At 50.1% G+C, this 16,284-nt stretch overlaps 1 protein-coding gene across 2 annotated transcripts in view; it reads left to right on the forward strand.

The window, feature by feature from the left end:
• Window positions 1-16,284, forward strand: part of SMAD6 (SMAD family member 6) — a 74,973-nt gene that overhangs the window by 21,251 nt on the left and 37,438 nt on the right. The window lies entirely within an intron of this gene.

Raw genomic sequence — 16,284 nt, forward strand, 5'->3', positions numbered from 1 at the left:
TGCCAGGCCTTCTGTGCCAGGTCGGGGGAGAAGGTGGAGAGGTGGGCTCCCGTCACACAGTCACACAGCCTGAAATCGGGAAGGAAAGGGGCAGAGCTGGGAGCTGCATGGCTCCTGAGCAGCCTGGGGAAGCAGCGAAGTTGGCGGGAGGAGGCTTTGCTGGGGCAGACGGGGTGTGTTGGGAGAGGGATGGGGGCAGAGTGCAGCTTCTCTGGCTCCAGCCTCTTGGGGTGAAATGGGGCACCCAGCAGGCTGTTCATGTCAGGGTGTGTGTGCCCAGTAAGTCCCAGACTGTGTCCCCCTCACCACATTCTACCCACATCCCCCAGCCCTCCTGTCCACCGCCTTACGTCCGGCACTGAGGGGACACGCTCCCCAGCCCCGTGTTAGGTCCCAGCCTTCCGCTCAGCAGCTGTGTGGTCTTCCGCAAACTGCACATCTGCTCTGGTCAGGTTCTGCCCTGCTGAGCCGAGGGATGTGCAGGGTCACTCCCAGAGCTACCCGCAGGGTTACAGCAAAAGAGGCGATGGTGTTTCCAAGACAAGGCTGCTCTCAGAGGGCAGACGTTGGGAATGGGGTTTGTCGGGCTTGGCTGTGAGGGCAGGGCCTGGGTCATCCCCACCTAGCACCCAGCTCAGGGCCTGGCATGTGGTAGATGCTGGGATTGTTTTGTGATTCACAGAAGGCCCCCCACCCCCCAAAGAGTTTAAAACAAAATGGAACAGATTTCACAGAGTGGCTATGGCTTCTCCACATCCCTGGACCCTCGGCTTATGTTGTCTGTCTCAAGTCCAAGGAGACCCTATTTGGTCTGGGGAGAGCCTTGTTTCTGGGACCTCTGCTGCTGTTTGACCTGGGAGAGGAGCTGAGAAGGGCAGGAGAGGGTCCAGGTGCTTGGGGAGACAGACCCCGTCTCCTCCAACCTGGCTGTCCAGCTGTGTCTTAGCTCCCTGCCCTCTTCCTCACAGGGCAAAGCCAGACAGAGCCCTGGGGGCTTCCTCTGAGTTGAAAGTTAGTGACACAGCTGGCCCGGGGGCCCAGGAGACCCGGGTCCCAGTCCTGGCTCTGTCCCACATCTCTTGGTGGTCTCAACTTGCTTCCACTCGGCTTCTTTATCTGTAAAATGGGTCAGTTGGCCTCACTCATTGGTTTTCAACCCTCTTTGCATGTTAGAGTGCCCTGAAGAGTTTTTAAAAAGCTCAGGCCCCACTCTAGAAATGGTTGGGGAGAGACTGGGCATCAGGGTTTTAAAAATTCCCCAGGTGATTCTAATGTGCAACCATGGCTAAGAACGCAGATCCAAATGGACCTAGAAGGGATCTAGAGCATCTGGGCCATCTTCCCCTCAAGACAGGAGCCTTAACTTGATCACTTCTGGGATGGGCGTGCCCGACATCTTAAAGCAGCTGGATCTGTTTGTTGGCTGCCCGGCTCTAGGCCCATCAGCTACCACTCGTGTTCTGGGGGTTAGTGGTGGGAGAGCACCAGTGAGGTCACGTCTGACCCTCCCTCTGAAAGTCACCAGGTACCTACTCAGCCCAGCCTGGTGAAGTGGGAGTTGTGACCTCCAGTTTTCAGGGAAGAAAACTGAGTCTGGGAGGTGGTTAAAGTGATGCTCAGAGACACTCAGCTAAAGGCAAGCGTCTGACCAGTGCCTCCATGAGAAGATTGCCGTTTTCATCTTGTGCAGGAAAGTGGGCTCTCTGTGGTTGCTCACGAAAGCAGGGGACAGCCCCACCTGAGCCCTGAGTCCCTCTCCTTGCCCTGATGCCTCCCTTGGGTCTGAACAGCTTTGCAAAAAAAATAAAATAAGCCACTTAGCCCTGCCCAGGTCTGTTTCTAGACCTTGGAGTAGGATGTGGAGTGAGGAATATGAATGACAAGGGGATGCTCGTGAACTCAAGAGGGCAAGGGTGAAAAGCCCAGGCCTTGGAGCCAGACAGACCTGTGATTTAAATCACTTAGCCTCGGGCTTCCTGGTGGCTCGGTGATTAAGAATCCACCTGCCAATGCAGGGAACACAGGTTCGAGCCCTGGTCCGGGAAGATCCCACGTGCCGCGGAGCAACTAAGCCCGTGCGCCACAACTACTGACCCGTGTGCCACAGCTACTGAGCCCGCACGCCACAGCTACTGAAGACTGCATGCCTAGAGTCTGTGCTCCACAACAAGAGAAGCCACCACAATGAGAAGCCCGCACACCGCAACGAAGAGTAGCCCCTGCTCGCCACAACTAGAGAAAGCCGTGCGCAGCAACGAAGACCCAACACAGTCAAAAATAAATTAATTAATTTAAAAAAAATCACTCAGCCTCCCTTTTGCAGCCTTGCCTCACTCCACTTCTGACAAGTGGGCTGGGTAGCACCTCATGGATGCCATGGAGATCCCATATGTACCAAAGGTAGCAAGGTAGCTGAGGCACATTTAATTTTCTGTAAGTGGTAATTAAGTGAATTGGTAACCACGTATTAGCATGAGGGATAGGATTGTGTGAAGCGGATACCCAAGGAAGGTCCTTCCCAAGAAACTTAGAATCTAACTGGGAAGATTGGGGGAAAAAAACACTTCCTAGAGAGGCAGGGAAAATGCTGTTTCCTAAGTGCATAGTGTGGGGCTGGGAGACAGCTGCTTTCCAGGGTGGCTGCAGGGCATGCTGGGAGGGGGGCTGGGTCAGGAGGCAGGGAGTGTGTCACCAGGAGGGGGAAAGGGCACCCCAGGCCCAGGGACATGCTGGGCAAAGGCAAGGCCATGTGATGATGCTTGCTCTGGGAAGGGGAGCAATCCTGGCAGGGCAGTAAGAAGTGAGGCCCAAGGGGAAGGCCTTGAATGCCACTTCAAGGAAGGCCACACTTTTCTCTATGGTGGGCCACGGCTGTACATCCCAGAAATACTTTTGATTGCTAGGTGCTTCAGAGAATAGGTTTGCATGGCTCTACCTTGACTTGGAACCCTGTTGACTAGTTTTCCTCTTTCTGGAGTTGGTGTAAACAGAAGCATACCCTGAGGGCTCTTCCTTTTTCTGTTTTCTTTTTTTTATTGAGATATAATTGGCATATAGCATTGTATTAGTTTTAGGTGTACAAGGTAATGATTTGATATATGTGTGTGTATATATTGTGAAATGATTACCATATAAATTTAGTTACCATCCATCACCTCACATAGTGACAAATGTTTTTTTTCTCGTGATGAGAACTTCTAAGATTACTCTTAGGAACTTGCAAATACGTAATACTGTAATGTTAACTGCAGTCACCAGGCTGTACATTACATCTCCAGGACTTGCTTATCTTATAGCTGGAAGTTTGGACCTTTTGCCCCGCTTCATCCACTCTTCCCCACCCCCACCTTTGACAACCACCAGTCCTGTGGGCTCTTCAACATAGCAGGATGTTTGTGAGGCTCACCTGCACTATCGTGAACATCTGTGATCACGCATTCATTGCCGGGTAATACTCTGTGGGCACAACCATGGTTCTCCTAGGCTAATGTATCCATTTTACTCCTGAGGGGCACTTGGGCAGTTCCCAGTTTCTGGCTCCTACTGGTGATGTTACTAAGAAATATTCTTGGACAAGCCTTTCTGTGGACATAAGGAGATGCTTCTCTTGGGTATATACCTGGAAGTGGCATTGCTGGGCTCTCCATCAAACATGTGGTCAGCTTTATTCCATGCTTTACCAGACTCTTGTCCAAGACTATGACAGTCAGAAACCCTTTTAAGGGGGTTTTGGTTCATCCCACCCATTTTACAGATGAGACCAGAGAGGCACAGTGCTGGTCCTGGGCCCCACAGCTCCCAGGTGGCAGAGCCTGGTCCAGACCTGGGGTCTCCCCACTCCATGTCCAGGCATCTGCCCATATGGAGGTGGTGCTCAGCCCACCACTCAGACATCTGACTTCAGGTCCCATTCCCCACCTCCCCGCTTCCCCCCAGGCAGGATTCTAGGTCCATATCCTTTCTGAAGACCCTGGGCACTGCACTCTGGGAAAACAAAAAGGAGAAAAGAGTGAAAGGAAACCAAACATTGGAAAAGAAGTGTGTTTCCAATAAACTGGGCCTTTCACCAGTAGCCAAAACATTACATTCCTGTACCCCGGGAGCAGCCGGTCAGGTCTGCCTCTCCTGGCTGTAAATCTTGTGGGCGCTGGGTTGGGACTTTCGCCTCGTCCGGGGACACACAGACAGGCAGTGTCCTTGGGGGCTTTGGATCCCTGGGCTGGAGAGTTGGGGGACATGTCGCTTTTTCAGTGGGCTGGCTTGGCCACTGCAGGGCCCCTGACAGCCAGGCAGCCGGGCCTTTCTGAGGGAGCAGTGTGTGAGTTACTGTAAGAGATTTTCCTCCCCTACCCGCCCCCTCCCTTACTTGGGTGCTTTGATGGGTTGGAGGTGTTTATAGGCTTGATTCATGACCGAGTTACCAGGGTTTTCCACGGAAATAACTTATTAAAGGGGCCGTGCACACAGCGACATTGAAGTCTGGAGAGGGGCGCGCATCAAAGGCGCCCGTGGCCCAGAGCTCCAGACTGCGCGCAGGCAAGGAGGGGCAGGGAAGGAGCGGACCTGGGCTGCGGGAAAAACACTTGGGCTAAAGCAAACACTCCCCAGACAAACCCAAATTCAGGTCCCTGGAAAAAAGTGGGGATAAAGTAAAAGCCCAGCATCCCAGAGCAGCCCTTCATCAGACCCTTTGGCCCAGATGTGAGGACACATGTGGGTGCCCGGCTGACGCATGATACCCGGACTTTCTGCTGTCATGCCGGTACCTCCCCTTGGCTCAGGGCTGGTCCTTGGGAGGAAATGCCTTTTGCCAGGGATGGATGGGGGAGAAGTTAGGGGTAGAGGGATTTTCTGGTTCTTCCCCTTCCCGATGGCGATGGTACCTCTACTTTGATTTAATTATATCTGGTTTGTCCTTGAAGGCTCAGTAAAATCCTTCCTTTTCCAGGAAGCCTTCAGGGATTACGTAGTCCAGAGTGGCTTCTCTCTTTTCTGAACTTCCAGTAGTTTGCATCTGTACACCACCCTCTTGCTGTGGGTTGATTTTGCACTGAGTCTGTCTGCTGTCCCCAGCCAGACTGAATGCCTTCTGGGCAGGGCCTGGGCCTGCCTCTGCCCCTTAGGGAAACTGGTGGCCCTGGTGCCTGACATCACACGCCTCATGCAGGAGGATGTGGATTGAAGTCGTTCCCTGCAACCCAGTCCTTGCTCTTTGACAATAATAATAACAATAGCAGTAGGAGAAGTAATAATAATGGCTAAAATTTGAGTACTGCAAAAACGTGTGTTTTTATTCCTTAAGCTCATTCAGTCCCAATAAGGTAGGTTCTGTTATTACTTGCCCTCATTTTTCAGATGAGAAAACTGAGGCTCAGATGAGAGAAGCAATTTGCCCAGGGGCAACAAGCTAATAAGTGGCCGAGATGAGGTCTGAACACACATCCACCTGACTGCAGAGCTTGTGTCCTTGGACAATTACTTTACCTCTCTGGGCCAGAATTACCTTCACGTTTATCTGACTGGTTGGAGAAACAAGATGAACCCTCGTGAGACTGCATGCGGTTTGTTTGGTTTGGTTTTTTAAGATACCGTCTACATATAGTAAAACTGTTTGAAAGCGGACTGTCCTGTGAATTTTGACAGTTATGTAACATTATTACATAATCAAGATACAGAACATTTCCATCACCCACCAAAAGTTCCTTGGTGCCCCTCTGTGGTCAGCCCTTACCCCATTAGCCAGCTGCTGGCACCCACCCATGTGTTTTCTCTCTCTCTAGTTTTGCCTTTTCCAGAACATCCTACAAATGTAATCATGTAGCAAGTAGCCTTTTGTATCTTTTTCTTTAACTCAGAATAATGCTTTGAGATTCATTCATGGTGTCGCATGGATGGATGTTTGGGTTATTTCCGGTGTTTTTGGCTATAAACATTTGTGTTCAGGTTTTTGTGTGAACATAAGTTTTCAATTCACTTGAGTAAATACAGGAGTGGGATTATTGGGTGTAGGGCTGAAGGTATGTTTAACTTTATAAAAAATTGCCAAACTGTTTTCCAAAGTTTGTACCATTTAGCCATCTCACCAGCAGCGTATGAGAGTTCCAGTCACTCCACATCCTCACCAGCCCTTGGTATGGTCAGTTTGTTTTTGGGTTATTCTAATAGATGTGTAGTGGTATCTCATTGTGGTTTTAATTCACATTTTCCTAATGACTAGTGATGTTGAACTTCTTTTCATGTGCTTATTTGCCATCTGTATCTGTCGTGAAGTATCTGTTCAGATCTTTGCACATTTTTTATATTGGGTTGATTGCTTTTATATTGAGTTTTGAGAGTTCTTTATATATTGGTTATAAATCCTTTAAAAGATATGTGTTTTGTAAATGTTTTCTCCCAGTCTGTGGCTTGTCTTTTCCTTTTCATAATGGAGTCTTTTGAAGAAGAGAAGTTTTTATTTTTGCTGAAGTCCAGTCAGTCATTTGTTTCTTTTCATGTTTTTGTGCCATATGAAGAACCTGCCAGACCTAAGGTAACAAAGATTTTCTTCTATGTTTTCTTCTAAAAGTTGTATAGTTTTTGGTTTTACATTTAGGTTTATAGTCCATGTTGAGTTAATTTTTGTTCAAGGTGTGGGATAAGGGCCTAGTTTCTTTTTTCTTTCCTTTTTTTTTTTTTTTCACCTGTGGAGGTACAATTATTCTAGTAACATTTGTTGAAAAGACTACCCTTTCTCTTTACCCAAATTATGTTGGCCCCTTTGTCAAAAACCAATCGATCATTTATGTGTGTTCTCTTTCTGGACCCTGTTCTGTTTTATTGTCTGTCCTTTTACCAATACTGCACTGTCTTAACTATTGTAGCTTCATAGTAAGTTTTGAAATTGTGTAGCATGAGTCCTCCAGCTTCATTCTTTTTTTAGAGTTGTTTTGGCTATTCCAAGCATTTGCATTTCCATATTAATTTTAGAATCAGCTGTTGATTTCTACAAAATCCTGCTGGGATTTTGATTGGGATTGCATTGAATCTATAGATCAGTTTGGGCAGAATTGACATCTTGAAAATATTGTCTTCCAGTCAATGAATAGGGTATATCTCTCCACGTATTTGGGTATTTGATTTGTCTCATTGGTGTTTTGTAGTTTTCGGAATACGGATCATGCACTGATTGTTAAATTTATACCAACGTAGTTCACGTTTCTTGGTACTGTTATAAATTGTAAAACATTTTCCAGTTATTCATTACTAGTATCTAGAAATACAATTAACTTTTATATATTGACCTGGTATGCATAAGATTTGAATGGCTTTGGTGTTTGGTGCCATGTTTCAGAGGAAGAGTTGCAAAGTGGAGAATTTTTTTCTCCTGGACTCTCAGCAACATCACCTCTGCCCCCATGACAGTTCCTCAGGGAACTGAGGTAGTCAAGTGTGAATTTATCCTACCAAGACAGATGTGACGTTTTGGGCGAGTTGCCTCAGACTTCGGGTGTCAGCTTCCTGTCTGTAAAATGGAAGGCAGTGGAGACAGCTGGATCGGATGACCTGGTGAGATCCTTTCCAGCTTTGAGCCTGCTGTTCACAGAAACCACAGGGTGGGAGCTTGGCAAGAGAGCTGAGTCCTTACCTCAGGGAACCCTCTCCTGATTTCGCAGAACGGAGGGGGCAGGGGACTTGCCTGGGGTTGCCCAGTAGCTGATGAGAGGACAGGTCTCCTCTTCCCAGACCCAGGCCCTCATCCCTGATTTGGACAGGGAAAGACAGCCCAGTGTGGTGACGGGAAGGTGACTCCACCTTCGGGAAGGAAGGAGAGGCTGGCGAGGCAGCTATCAGTGCCAGCCGCCAAGAGGCCGCTGGGAGCTGTGACCCTCAGAAGGGGCCAGTTCACGTTTGGCTGTTTTCAACGTTTAAAAGCACGGTGCTTGGAAATGCGGGTTTTGGCTGACCTCGCCCTGAGTGTGCAATTTAAAGGCCTTTGTAACTCTTTGGTTTGGAACCGGGTCCGGGCATGGCGAAGGGAAAACACTGGAGCCTGTGAGTACTCGTTCCAGTTGCCCTGCCTCTGGGAGAGGAAAGCAGCCTCCTTCCCTTCATCACTGCACACAGCCCAGGAACCTAAAGGGTACAAGCAGGGAGGAGAGGACAATGGAGGGGAAGAGCATCCTTGGCCATAGAGGCCCTAGCCGGGCCTGGCTGTAACAGTGCTGGGAGCAGCTCAGCACCTTATCCCCATCAGCTTTGATTTTCATGGCACCTCCCTTGAGTTCTCGTCCCTTTTTTTTTTTTTAATTAATTAATGGCTGTGTTGGGTCTTCGTTTCTGTGCGAGGGCTCTCTCTAGTTGCGGCAAGTGGAGGCCACTCTTCATCGCTGTGCGGGGGCCTCTCACTGTCGCGGCCTCCCTTGTTGCGGAGCACAGGCTCCAGACGCGTAGGCTCAGTAGTTGTGGCTCACGGGCCTAGTTGCTCCGCGGCATGTGGGATCTTCCCAGACCAGGGCTCGAACCCATGTTTCCTGCATTGGCAGGCAGATTCTCAACCACTGCGCCACCAGGGAAGCCCCTCATCCCATTTTTACAGATGAAGAAACTGAGGCTCAGAGAGGTTTCAGAACTTACCTGCCAGGGTCACACAGGGAGCGAGTGAAGGAGCTGTGACTTGAACCCAAGTTTTCTCTGAACTCAGAAGCTGGTGTGAGGCGAGGGGCTGCTAATGGGCACAAGGTTTCCTTTGGGGTGATGGAGAAGATCTAGAACTAGATAGTGGTGTTGGCTACACAGCATTGTGAGTGTTCTTAATGCCACTGAATTGTATGTTTAAGAATGGTTAAAATGGTTAACTTTTATTATGTGTATTTTACCACAGTTAAAAAAAAAACAAACCCTGGTGTGCCTTTCCCCCCATCCATGCTGCCTCCTGCATAGCAGACTCCTTGGCATGGCAGAGTTGGACCCTTGCTGCTGTGCCTCCTGGTTGGTGGGACCGCCCAGGGTCCAGGTAGAAGGGGAGGTAGGGGCTTTGGCCAGCAGATAGCCATGGCTGGGTTGGCCTTTCCATGCCATCCCCTTCTTTAAGAACACAGAGATGCTTAAACCCTGGCAGCATCCCCAAGAGGATGCTGGGACACTGTCCCAGAGCTCTTGATCCACACAAAAGAGGTGGAACCTGGGATGACCGTGGTCTGCTGGCCACCAAATCCACGCCATAGTCCAGGGCTGGGCTGGAGCCAGAGTAGATGGCCTGGTGCCCGCCTGGTTGGCCTCTGGTCTCTGTCCCTTGGCACTGCTGGGAGTTATGACTCCCCCACAAGGGCCTTCCCCTTTGGGAGGGAAATCAGGGAAGGAAGTCAGAACCTTAACTGCTCACATTTTTTTAGAGATGCATAATGAAGGATGTAGGGGGAAATGATAGGAGTTACTTTAGCCAAAACAAACAAGCAAATAAGTAAAAGGGGCTAAATGTAGCAACTTAATAGTTGTTGAATCTGAGTGAGAGTTAGCTTAGGTTGGGGGGCTCTGAGAAACAGAGCCTGAGATGGGGATTTGGACACATGCAGCTTATGGGGGGGGCCTTATTCTCGGGAGAAGGGAGTGAGGGAAGCAGGATGGGGCAGCAAGGATGTGGGCTTAGCTGGAGTCCAGCCTCAGCCTAGTCCACGGGGAGCTCTGGAGTGGGAACTGCACCCCAGAGTTGGTCACACCTTGAGGCAAGGGGTCAGCCTTTTGTTTCCGTGTCAGTTACGTATTGGCTGTGGGTGGGTGTGCGCACACGCACACACACACACACACTGGGAGGGGGGACTATAATCGCCTGACTAGGACAATTCTCTCAGTAAGGGGCACCTGTGAACCATTAGCAGCCCAAACCTCCCAGTAGCTGGGGACAAAGGGGACCTGGGAGGGGCATGTAACATCATCCACTCCATGGGTATATAGGAGTTTATTGTTACTATTCTTTCTACTTTTGTTGTATGCTTGAAATTTTTCATAATGGGAAAAGAATCTCTACTGAGACAAGGTTCTGAGAAGAAAGGAAGAAAAGGGTAATTTTCACCCAGCGAGTGCTGGGTTTATGCTCAGCATATCACCACTTTCTTTCACCTGGGTTATTTCCCTGGTGCAGATGGAGGAGTTGATTTGGGACATACTTATACTAAAAGTTATTCGTGGTTTATCTGATACTCAGATTTTAAGTGGGCACCTTGTATTGTTATTTCACCTACCTAGGCACATATCTTGTAAGTGGTGGAGCTAAGATTCATACTCAAGTGGGGCAGACACCAAAGCTTAACATTTTTCATCCCGGACGGGTACAGCACTAACAAAAGATTTTTGGAGGCAGTATCGTGCTAGGGCCTCAAAAAGGTCTTGCCTGACAGCAGAGCCCAGTTAGAATCAATCAGGACAGCTTTGAAAAATATTGATGCCTCGGCCGCACCGCTTTCATTATTCACGAATGCAGAAAGGAATACCCGAGACCCAGAGGGAACCTTGGTCTGGTACCTGGAAAGTACCCAGGGTCCCTGCCCTGGCTGGGGCCCAGGAATGTGCTGGGGTGAGGCAGGGAGTCTGGGCCCCCATTCATCACCTCCCCAATTCAGCATCCTCCCACGGCTCCCTGCCACCTGCAGGCGGAAGTTCAGCCTGGCACACAAGCCCTACCCCAAACTACCAGCACACTTTCACAGCCCCCAAGCCTTCGCTGCTCCCTCCGCTTGGAAGGCACTGCCAGGCTGTTTTTTGTCCACCTGGCCAACTCCTCCGATTCCTTGCAAAGGTCCAACTCATGTCACTTCCTCTCTGGAGCCTGCCTTGGCCACCATGGCAGAACTGGTCATCCCATCCTTCATCGACTCATGGCACAGACACAGTGATAGCAGTTCACGTCTCAGCAGGGACGAATGAGGGGTCTTCTGGTCCCTTTCACTGCTAGCTCGGTGCTTCTCCATGTCCAAGGGTAGTGCCTGGCATGGGGAGGAACTTGGTCAATGGGTATTGAATTGAAGGGAGAAGGAAGGATTTTGTAGAGGGAATGGGGTTCCAACTTTCTTCCTTACCCCGTTGTCCCCTTGGAGGGTCCCCCTTTCCTGCCCTTCCTCTTGGCTGGTACCTAAGTTTGTTTGTCTGGAGCCTGGGCCCCACGTAGCCCAAAGGTAAACAGGTTTAAATGACTTGAAGGAGGAAAAAAAAAAAATGCAAGCGAGCCAGGAAGTTGCGCAGTGCCAGCTCTGGACCTGGGTAGGTGGAAAAAGGCCCCTATGGCAAACCTGGAGCCTTGGAGCCAGGCCCCAGCCAGCCTGGGCTGAGCCTTCGCTTCCCAGAACTCCACTCTGGATAAACACGGAAGTGAGGGGCGCAGCCTCCCCACTTTTGAGATGGGCTGTGGCCCCGAAGGGGGCTAAGGAGCTGGGGAGGTGGACGGGGAGCCAGGACCCCACTTAGGAGAGGGATCCCTAAGGCACTTGCTTTTGGCATTAAAAGAATGGTTTAAAAAAAGAAATTGTTGCAAAATACACAGAATAGAAAATTTACCATTTTAACCATTTTTAAGTGTCCCGTTCAGTGGCATCAAATACATTCACATTGTTATGCTACCATCCCCATCCCTTTGTCTCGCAAAAGGAGAATGGCTTTTTAAAGCCTTGTGTTAAATTCTGTTGAAAATACACACTGAGAGGCTATTTTCACATCACTGGCTGGGGACACATATAAATAAAACAGCCACTGGCCCTTAGGGAGCTCTCTTTCTTGTGGGACAGATAGGACCAAGGATCCAAGGGAGGTGGGCAAAAGAGAGTGGTGAGGGCACGGATGAACGTGTGTGGCAGGGCGGACATTGCTGGTCTCAGGCTCCGAATGGGAAACTGGGTGATGGTGCATATGGACCACTCATAACTATATCTGTTCATGTCACTCATAAATATATCTGTTCATGTCATACCCATGAAATTTGGGGGTGGCAGTGCATGAAAACGAGCCTCACGATAATCCAGGAAGTTCAGAAATAGAAAAAAAAAATCACCCTCACACAATTGCCATGCTCCATTTCCCCTCTGTCCTTCAGTGTCTTGTCTCCCGGGTATATTTTCACGCCGTCTCGGTGCAGCGGCAAAGAAGAGAATATTTTCCTTTCTGCCCTTCTTACCCAATGTCATCTTAGAACCACTTTTCCAGTGTTGCGTGCGCGCGCGCACACACACGCACACACGCGCGCGCGCCCAAGGCTTCGAAATGTTTGTGAACAACCCTGCTTTCTCCAGGGAGCAGTTCTGCCATTTTCCCCTCCAAGGGGTAGGGTGGGGTGAGGGTGCTGGCTCCATTTGGGACCAGAGAACAGGTTCAGATGGAGGGGCTGAAATGTAGAAGGAGTAGCCCAGGCACTTCAGCAGCTTGTGGGGCACCCACTTTTTGAGGAAGTTCGTGGACAGTGCACGCTGGGACTATTCATGCAGCATCTTTGAGTCCATGCATTGCACTCGCAGGCATCTCTCTCTTGGTCCTGTATCACCTGTGAGGGGGGCCAAGGCCCTCGCCTAGCTGCACACAGGACCCAGGTGTGGATTGCTCAACCTGGCAGCCTTCTGGACACTAGAGGTGGCCGGAGAACGTGCGGCATTATGTATCCATCTTCCCAGGGCGCGGATTCTCACACCCAGGGCCTCCAGGAGGAGAGAGCCTCAGCCAGGCCTGTCTGTCTCCCAGAGCAGCTCCCTCATTCTCTGCACAGAGGGATGGGGGACAGGAGGTTGGGGGTCAGCAGTGGTGTTGTTTGGGTTCACTTAAAACACACCCATTTGCTTTTGTTTTTCAAAGAAGCATATGGCTCATTAATGGAAAATGTGGAAAGCATAGAAGAGCGCAAAGAGGTAATCCTCCCCCGCCAGAGATAACCACTGGGAACATTTTGGCTTATTCTGTTTAAATTGTTTTTCTGTTAAAAAAAATACAACTTTGTATCCTGCCTTTCCCCCCTCAGCATTAGTAAATATTTCCCTGCCTAGTTAACACTTTTCGTAAACATTGTTTTTGATGACTGCCTTCTCTTCCAGCCTATGGATCTCCCAGGGCTGATTCACTCGATCGTAAGCTGGACACCTGGCCTCCCAGGTGGGAAGATGAACCCCATGCGTGTGGAGGGCTCTTGCTTCTTACCCACCGCTCCTCTGGGTTGTGTTGCTCCCTGCCTGAGCCTGGCCCAGGGAGGTGGACACTCCGAGTGGGTGGTGCTGACCACCCCTTCCTTTGAGCTTCGGCAGCCCTGAGCATGAATAGTGTGGCTCTCCCAGGTCACCTTCTTGGAAGCCTTCTCAGGCCACCCCAGCTTGGGGTGACAAATGGGTGTTTGCCCTCCTCCGTCAACTCCCAGGAAGGAGGATACTTTGCACATCCTGCCTAGATTGTGTGTGCTTACAGGGTGGCCATCGCCCCTGCCACGTCTGCCCTCTTTTTTTTTGGATGCACCGCACAGCATGTGGGATCTTAGTTCCCTGACCAGGGATCGAACCCGTGCCCCCTGCAGTGGAAGCGCAGAGTTTTAACCACTGGACCACCAGGGAAGTTCCTTGGTCTCTTTTCTTGCTTGCTTCGCAAAGTACTGGCTTTAGAGGAGGCCTTAGTATTCACTAGCTGTGTACTTTGGGGCAAGTTCCTAAACCTCTCTGAGTCTTCGTTTCTTCATCTGTAAATGCGAGTGGTAATAAGGTCCTGTTTGCCTTGCTGTTGTGTAAATGAAAAGAGATCACATACGCCAGGTGCCTGGTATTGTCCGGGGGCCTGCTGGGTGCTTGATAAGTGGTGGGGTTGTTTTGAGTGACACCTTGAGGTTGTACTGTCCTGCCATCTCCCCACTAACCCGCAGGAGTGAGCAGCCCAGTGGGGAATGGTTGACCTCGACTGTGGTTGACTCGGCTACAGTTGAATGAACTACATTTGTTCCCTTTTCTTCTGCCCACACTTTGGTTGGGGAAACTGAGGCCACCCTGAAATTCCGCCTACACTCCATGACTCTTGGCAGATCCCCTGAGGGTGGCTTAGGAAACGTCTTTGAAGATTCAGGAACACACTGGATATATCCGTTGGTGAGCCAGGGAAATTAGCAGTAACGAGCTCATTTTGATAGCAATGAGCTGAGTCTCCCTCCAGCTGCCAGACATTTACAAGGCTGGCTGGGTGCCAGCGGCCGGAGGCCTCCAGTGGCCCTCACCCCTCTGCCTTCCGGCTGGAAATAATTCGTATTTAAAAAATAACAAAAATAAATTTAAAAAATCTCCATCTCCTCTGGCCTTCTGGTTCCTTTGGGTCCAGGTGGGGAGATGGTAGATGCCTTTGCCTTGTGAACTCTGTATGGGACAGTCAGACAGGAAAGGATCCTGCACAGGGTCCTCTGCAGCCCCAGTGTCTGTGGTCTCAGCGCCCCACGGGGTGTCCAGCCAGCCCTTTGGGCAGTAATTGGTAGTCCCAAGAATGGGACTCGGCCATGATGCTCTTGCTGGTTGACCGTTCCCCCGGGGGAAGGAGTGACTGGTGGGCTCTTTGCCCCCTCCTTGATGCAGCTGGTGGTTCTCAGGTCGCACCTGGCATTTCTGACCCTGTCCACCGTTGGTGCCCCTTCCGGAGCCCCAGCCTTACTTAAGGAAGTCCAGTGGGTCGGTGGACATGGCCTTTCCTCTGGGCTGCCCACTCGGCTCTCTGGCCTGAGACCTGGCTCTGCTTCTGGCCTTGGGTGGGTGCGTTTACTGAGTTCTTGCCTGAGTCCTCAGCGCTGAAATTCTTTTCCCTGGAGCCCCCACACTTGGAAGTCCTGCATTCCAGAGCAGCTGCCCCTCCACGGTCAGCATGTGGTAGTCCACACCCTGACAGTGTGACTTTTCCTTCTGTGGGCCTCAGTTTCCACATCGGGACATAACCATGCCCTGCCCTTCCATGAGTCACTCCTGCCTTGGCTGTGGCAGCTGCCCAGAGAAGGCTGAGCGGGTGGATGGATGCACCCACCAGCCAGAGACCCTGCAGGGCCTATTCCTATGGGATTCTGCGAGTCCCCTGCAGTGTGCAGTGAGACTGTGGCAGCTGAGAGTTTGCTTTCTTAGAAGCGTTGGTGGCTCTGTGGTGGCTCAGGTTTTTCCCAGCTTCCCACCCAACCCCCTCCACTCCCAGCCAATCCCACAAGGTTGACGTGGGCTGCGTTCTCTTGGGATGGCTGGCGGTGGGGCTTGGTGAGCAGAGGCCTCTGGGCTGGCATGGAGTCAGTTTCTGCATCTGTAAAGTGGGTATCTACCTGAAAGGGCTTTTGTGAGTGTGGAATGGGGAGGATGTACGACACCTGTGCAGGTATTGTCTTTCTAGCTATCAATGTCACTGATGTCCTTGTTAGATGAGCAAAGGAGGCTCCTACAGACATTAGATGGCCCAAGCCCCACCCCAATAGCATTTCCTCTTTCTTCCTTTTTTAAAGTAATACATGATTAATGCAGAACCTTTAGAAAACAAGAAAAGCACTAAGAAAAACAAATTACCCTTAAATCTACCACGCTGAAAGGAAATTATTATTATTATCTAACTAGCTTGGAATATTATTTTTCATGTCATCCTCTGTCTAAGCAAAAAATGGGAAGTAGAAATCTGCTGAATATATAGATATACATACTGCCAAACGAAAAGAAGGGAGTTATTAAAAGTATATATAGCTGTTTGTAGTGCTCGGTTTTGCTCTTAGCAATATTGAGAACAGTTGCTTAATTCACCACATATTCAGTGTGCTTTTTAATGTCTGCTTAGCATTCCATTTCATGGATGTGCCATATTTACTTACCAATCTCCCGGGGCCCGGGCATTTAGGTTGTTGCAGTGATTGTTTTTTTAAATTCAGGAACATTGCCTCCTGGTAAGCATCCTTGTACATACGTCTTTGTGCGCATCACTGGGTATTTCCTTAGGATAAATTCCTAGAAGTGGGACTGCTAGGTCAAAGGCCATGCACATTTAAGGTCAGAGTGCTCTCCGGAAAGGCTGTATCCGTTTTCTCTCCCAGCAGCGGTGGAGGAGAGGGCCCGGATCTTGTAACTCACAACCCTTTGCTATTTCCAAACCACGAGCCCAGAAAGAGTTGGAAAAAAAAAAAAAACCACCGTGCTGGGAGCGACTTCCTGCCAGAGGAAGGGAGGCATTTGGTAAATAGTCCACTCCCAGTTTTTGAGTGGATGCTCTGTGGCCTGCCTCTGGCCAGGCCATTTGGGAGCAGAGGAAAGAGCCAAGACCTGGTCCATGTCTCAGGTGGCTTCCCATCCACCTGGA

The sequence above is a fragment of the Mesoplodon bidens genome (assembly GCF_964165515.1).
Source record: "Mesoplodon bidens genome assembly, chromosome: 3".
Classification (NCBI taxonomy): Eukaryota; Metazoa; Chordata; class Mammalia; order Artiodactyla; family Ziphiidae; genus Mesoplodon; species Mesoplodon bidens.